At 35.2% G+C, this 6,398-nt stretch overlaps 1 long non-coding RNA gene across 1 annotated transcript; it reads right to left on the bottom strand.

Annotated features, from left to right (window-relative positions):
* Positions 1 to 594: 594 nt before the first annotated feature.
* On the bottom strand, positions 595 to 4,788 carry LOC134157802 (uncharacterized). The gene is made up of 2 exons (XR_009962472.1): positions 2,007 to 4,788; positions 595 to 1,946 (listed from the first exon to the last, which is right to left on the bottom strand). It is a non-coding gene; the product is annotated as an uncharacterized LOC134157802 (long non-coding RNA).
* Positions 4,789 to 6,398: the final 1,610 nt, after the last annotated feature.

Genomic DNA, 6,398 nt, shown 5'->3' on the forward strand with positions numbered 1-6,398 from the left:
CTCAGATACAGTCCAAGTATATACACATGCAACTGTGGTAGCTGTGACTCATCTTCTATCCACTCTATTGCAGTTTAAACAGATCTCTTCCTACTACGTACCTGTTTCTCCTCTCGAATGCTTTCCCAGTAGTTTATCTTTTTGCACTTCAAATCCAAACACCCTGTCCTCGCTTTAAACCCTGCATTAATGAGTCAAATTATGAAAATATGGGGGGGGGGGGTGTTTGTTCATATCAGTATTCCTCACACCCTCAGTTTTGTGATCAGACTATAATCTCAATTAAAAACAGTCTCCAAAACACTCACTGTATAAGAGATAAAGTTATTGTTCCATTACAGCAAAACCTGCAGTAGATCTTTTCAGGTAAAAAACTTTGGTTGATATGTCCTGCTTCTTCTGTACCCAAGCAATTTCATTCCTGATAATTTAGCATTCTCATCTAGTGCTCAATCCATAGTACTATAGCATCCTATTTACGGCATATGATGGCAAAAAGTAAAACACAAGATGAACGTTATCTGGCACCAGAAGTGTATAAAAGTAGCATAACAAAACCGAGTGAACAGTAGCAAGAAAATTGCAAAAAAAAAAAAAACTTTAAATTACTAAAGCACATCTTTATTTTGCAATTAAACAATTAATATCCACAAGTAAACTATATATGTTTTTTCAAGTCTGTACCTAGACAACTATCTGTCAACTGAAATTAAATATATCCACAAAATATGCATAACAGCATTTTTTCACATAATAGAATGAAATTTTACTTAAGACTAAAACAAGATTTGTTAAATGTTAATTAGCATATTTATCCTGGGAACTGCTGGTTTTCGGTAGAAGTTAGTGTATCATTTTAATGGCAAGATATTTCATTTTATCAAAATGAAGACAAATACATAAGGCCCTTTAAAGCATACAGTAGCTGCAGTGACAAAAGATGAATTTATTTTCACATTGTCCAGTGTTGACCAATTTCAATTTTCCATCATTTTTGATCAACCACGCTGGCTCTTTAGCCAAGATGTTGCATTTAGGTTTGTTTTTTTTTCCTCCCCCTCATGTGCTTTTAAACATATTTATAGGCAAAAGTCTACTTATGGGAAGAACCTTCCCACCCCCCAACATTAATAAAGATACACAAGAGTTAGTCTAAACAATGAAAGAGCTGTTCAACTCTGAGATGATCACACTTGCAGTCCATCATTCAGCAGTATGAAATGAGATGAAATTTGGCAACTGAAAGTCACACCTGGAAATGCAAATTAATTATCAGAAATAAGCAAAAAATATTGCCACCATCTGATTGTTAATATGATCTAAATAATATTCTTCCCTTTGCATTTACACATAGTATAGCACCTGGTACAGAAAAAAACCCAAACCTTACACAAACAGTCCTGCCAAATTGATGGGTTAAAGTGGCATCACTGGTAAATGAACCAAAGCAAATGGAAAACAAATCTAGCTGCATTGGATAAAGTAAAACTTTTGTTTTCCTACCTTAATTTTCCTGTAAGATTATTGTGGGTTGATACTGTGGTGCCCCAATGTACTGAGATAATTGCACTGGATCGTTTATAGCTTAGTCTTTGTGGATATATTTTAGTTAAAGAAAACAACAGCTTAATGTAAACTGTTTAACCGTTTCACTCATGTCCTAGGCCCCTGGCCTAGGAGCAAAAGGGTGACAACTTTAAACTTTGCTATGCATTATCTTTAGTTATCAAAATTCAAATAAGTTAAGAAAAAAAAAATATACTTATTTCCAGGTGATCTGATGTTAGAAATAATGCTTGGCAGAAACCTTTCCAGTAAACACAGCTAATCTGTAGCTAGCTGAGAGAGATCAGAGATACATTTACAAGTACCCTGCAGTTTTTAGTTGCACCATTTTTTTTTCCCAAACGCAAGCTTTATATTCTTTTTAAGATAGGAAAATTGACCTGATAGAAATATTAATATCTGTTTTCTGAGAGTCCCTCAGAAATGCATGAGAAACAAACCAGAAATGGTTGGAACAATGGAAAACATTTGTACCAGGGTGTAATCCGAATCATCTCTGTACAGAAACCCATTAAGCATTTACCTCCAAACCCAATTTATTTTGTCCAGTAGTTCAGTCAGTAGTAAGCATGAGATAAAGTGCTACTATTTAAACACCAAAACACTTGGAAAAAATTTACCCTTTAAAATGTGTAAGGTTGCTAAATACGAAATAACACAACCAACAAACTGTCAGCCAGCCTGTGAAACCATAGCTCATGCTACAGCAGACTGCAATGATAGATATTTCAGTGGTGGTTTGGTTTTATTGTTTGTTTGTTTTAAAATGAGGCTACAGATTTGAAGAAATAAAAAAGTCAAAATCTTTTTAACTGGAAATTTCAGCATATTTTTAAAGTGATTTATCTCAAATTCTCACTACTGAGCTCTCAACGAGCAAAATGTGCCTCAGCCAACAGCCAGAGCTTACAACTTATGCACCAGTTAAAACTTGTAGGTGGAGAAGCGAGAAGATGCACATTACCAGTAGCAACTAGCACAGAGGTACAATCCAGTGATAACAAACTGGCCTCTGTAGACTGCTAAACAAACAAAAAACCCCAAACAAATTATCAGTTTCAGTTGATAACTGCAGTGGGATAAGAGAGACTGGACAGAACAGTTACACTGAAACAAACCATTCTGCCCTTGTAACAGCTTCCCAATCACCATTAATTATAATCCCTGTAATTTCATGCAAGATTCACATCTAAGCAACGAGTATGTTTTTACCAGACTTTGATATTGGATCCCAGCACTGAATAGCAATGGAAAAGAACTTTTCCAGTCTCAATGCAAAAGGTGGGTACTTAAATGAGCAAATGGACCCAGCCAACCTGGGACCTGAAATGTGAACTACAAAGACTACAACTGACATTACAGGGCAACACTCCCGTACTTTATGGAAGTCTAAACATGCAAAATTTTAATTTGGACCATAACCCAATCCCTCCTTTTATCCTTAGGGCTGAGGGTCTTGTTGCCTGCGTATTGGCTCTATAGTCAAAACGACAGCATACATATTGGAAGACCTGCTTTTACTTGGAAACTGGTGGATCTGTAGAGTTTTTCATGCTTGTGCCAATTCCCTGAGCCATCAAACATCGCCCACACACCTGCACGCACACTGCAGAAGCATAAAAATACCACATAATTCAGTTCCACTTCATACCTGGAGCTCCAGCATCTCTATGCCAGACCTTCCCTACTTCCCATTGCCTTGAGCAGTGCAACTGCAGCAGGTCTGCTGCATTTTGGCCCTTCCACAGGTACCACAAAGCTTTCTGGAAGGTCTCCAAGGAAAGTTGCCAGCTACACAGGTTCCATAACAAACTCTCATGTTCCTTTATCTCCCAACTGCTTTCTCTAATAGATGGTGTGCCAGACTGTAATCAGGCATTCTAGAATAAGTATTATTGCTTTATCTATATGGAACATAAGCTTTCAAGTTTTAACAGAGAAACATGGAAGACACATCAGCTAGCATTAAATGTAGTGAGAAAAAAAATTCAGGCTTTTTCATAACTGGGAGAGAATATATAAAAATAAAATGCATAACAGCAGTGTTTTGCTGCTTAAGACTTGCAAGTTATTTAAAACCCCAAATGCTTCCAAATTCAGGATAAGTGAATTCTTCAGCTCTCAGTTACCTGGAGTATCTAAAGCAGTATTTCTCAAAGTGGATTGGCTGACAATCTGTAGGTGGTTTATTAAACAATACCTGCACCTTATTTCATATTTAGCAAAGAAAGAAAAAAGGCCCCAGAACACTTAAAGCTGCCACTAGAGCCCCAGGTATTTCTACAAAAAAAAAAAACAAAAAACAAACAAAAACCAAACAAACAAAAAAAAAAACCCCACAACCCAAAACTTTCAAATACACTTTAAACAAGAGATGGTAGTGGTAGTTTTCAATCCCAGCCTAAAAGGAAAACAAAAGTCTTAACATTATACATTGGCACAAAATTGTCATAATATTGCTCTTATTTACAATGAATTTTTTTTTCTTAAACTGGATTTGCATCATGGAAGTGTTACAAACATACTCTTTCCCGCATCCACCCAACATTTTTCCTAATCAAATGGTATGAAAATAATTATTCATAAAATTCAACAGTCATAACACCAATCACATATAGGTCTATAGGTCATTATGTCTGAAAGATACATTCATGTTTTGTACAGCATGAAGCATACAAAAAAACTTCTTTAAAAAGCTCTTAAGGATGATACAGATCTTCATGACCCAATGTAAAATATTTAGAAGTTTTGCTTTTTTTTTTTGGCCATATAAAAGTATTTTAAAGGCCATTTATACCACAACAGGCAGAAACATATGAACAAAAGTTTTACAGTACAGAAAGGCTTCAGCACTATTCCCTTTCCCAATCAATATTTTGGTTACCACTATCCTGATTTTGGAGAAGCCAAAAAGCCACTGAGTTGCTGATGGCCAATTATCTAAGAATAGTTACTTTGTTCATTTTTTTCCCCAGTGCAACTAATTCATAAACTACAAATCCACCTAAGCCAGTCCAGAGAAAAATTCTGAAGAGTTATTATCCTTGCCTGTGTTTGTAATCAAAACAGTAATGACAGACAACCAATAAATATTCCACACTTAATTGTGGTATAAATGGGGCTTTTGAAATCAAAACTGCTTTGGCAACTTTACATAGGAATCTTTATGTACGTGACATACCAACACTATATAATGTTGATATAAACTCCCGTGTCTGATTTCCCTTACTTTCATTTAGAACTTGACTATGAAGAAAATTTATTTCAATATAATGGATAAATTACTTTAATTTTTAGATGTTAAGTGCTCAGCTTAAAATAACCTTCCAACTAGCCAGCATCTCAGCTAATAATCTTGTCACATGGAAGTTAAAGAAGAATTCTAAAGAGGAGTTTTCTTTTGTTGCAAATGGCTTAAAATAAAACCAAGATTAAAGCTACCTTATTACTCTTTTTCAGTTTATCAGAAGATTCTTGTAAGATTAATTTTTCACTGAGGGATAATATTGATTTAAACATCAAATCTAGAAACACAAGTAACAGGGCCACAGGCCATTTAATATTATTTTGTTTTCTAAAAATATTTAAAACTCTATCTTCCATTTGGCATTGTGGTTCATGTTTATTACTAAGTCCTAAGCTAGGATTTCACTTTGCCTGAATCCCCTTTCATTAATAGTTCATAGCTGATCTGTTTCAAATGTCCATAGAACACAGTATATTATATAATTCTTCAATAGTTAAAAATTATTTAGTGTAGAACATTCCATTTTAATTCTATGCTCTATACAGTTTATAACAAAATTTACTGGGTAAACATTTTCAGGAAACCAATACAATAAATTAGAACTTTTAAATAGAGGACACACAGTTATGTTGTCACAGGGCAGTCAAAGTGACTGATTTTTTTCTTACAGTATATTACACCGGATACCTTGCTTCTGACTTGGTTTCTCCTATACTGAAAAAATATTAAAAGTGGGACATTTATGTACCTTTAGAATGAGCTCAGATACTGTATCACAAACATTTCTTACAAATCTGCTAGCTACTTAAATAAGAAGCAACCCATATTCAACTGGAACAATTTTGTACAAGCATAACAGAAGGCGACTGGGGTCATTATGGAATTAAAATGAAGTTCTGGGACAACTTCATAGTGTTCTCCTCCCTTCCCCCCAGCCAAACAATTAAAAAATAAAATAATATAAAATAAAAGGCAGACCTGTACGAACATGGCTTGAAATCAACTATGCGGATATAACAAGTAATTGGTTAGCAGATAATGGAATTAAATCACATCTGATTGTAAGTTCAACTTAATTATCAGTGCTATTAAAAAGTTATGTTCTAATCAAGTAAGACAGCTATTCTCAATAAAAGGATAAATGGAAGTATCAGCTCCTAATGACCCTACCAGCATTTCATTGTAAGCTGCTAGTAAGTTACTAGTTGGAAGGAATGAAGGAATGTGTCAGATTTTCACATAATTACAGCACAGCAGCATACAATGCTCATTCATTAAGTTGGCAAAGGAGCTTTCACTACCGAAAGCAGCACGCAGGTACTTGTATAAAGAAAGAGGGAATGGTATTTCCATGACCCCTTGTGGTAACATAGTCCAAGCACCAAGGGCCTTTTTTAAAATGTGAACCCATTAAGATAAATATGACAGGACAATACCACCCCCACAGAATCATGAGTGCCTTTCACTGGATGTACGCTGTAAGTCTCAAGGCACTTAAGGGGTTAAGACATAATGCATGCACTAGTTCCCATCACGTAATCTTAAATCACACGAATCAGAATACACCAGTGCATGACACACAAGC

The sequence above is a fragment of the Pezoporus occidentalis genome, unplaced genomic scaffold (assembly GCF_034315485.1).
Source record: "Pezoporus occidentalis ecotype Australia unplaced genomic scaffold, CSIRO_AGI_Poc_V1 ctg12, whole genome shotgun sequence".
In the NCBI taxonomy this organism is placed as follows: Eukaryota; Metazoa; Chordata; class Aves; order Psittaciformes; family Psittacidae; genus Pezoporus; species Pezoporus occidentalis.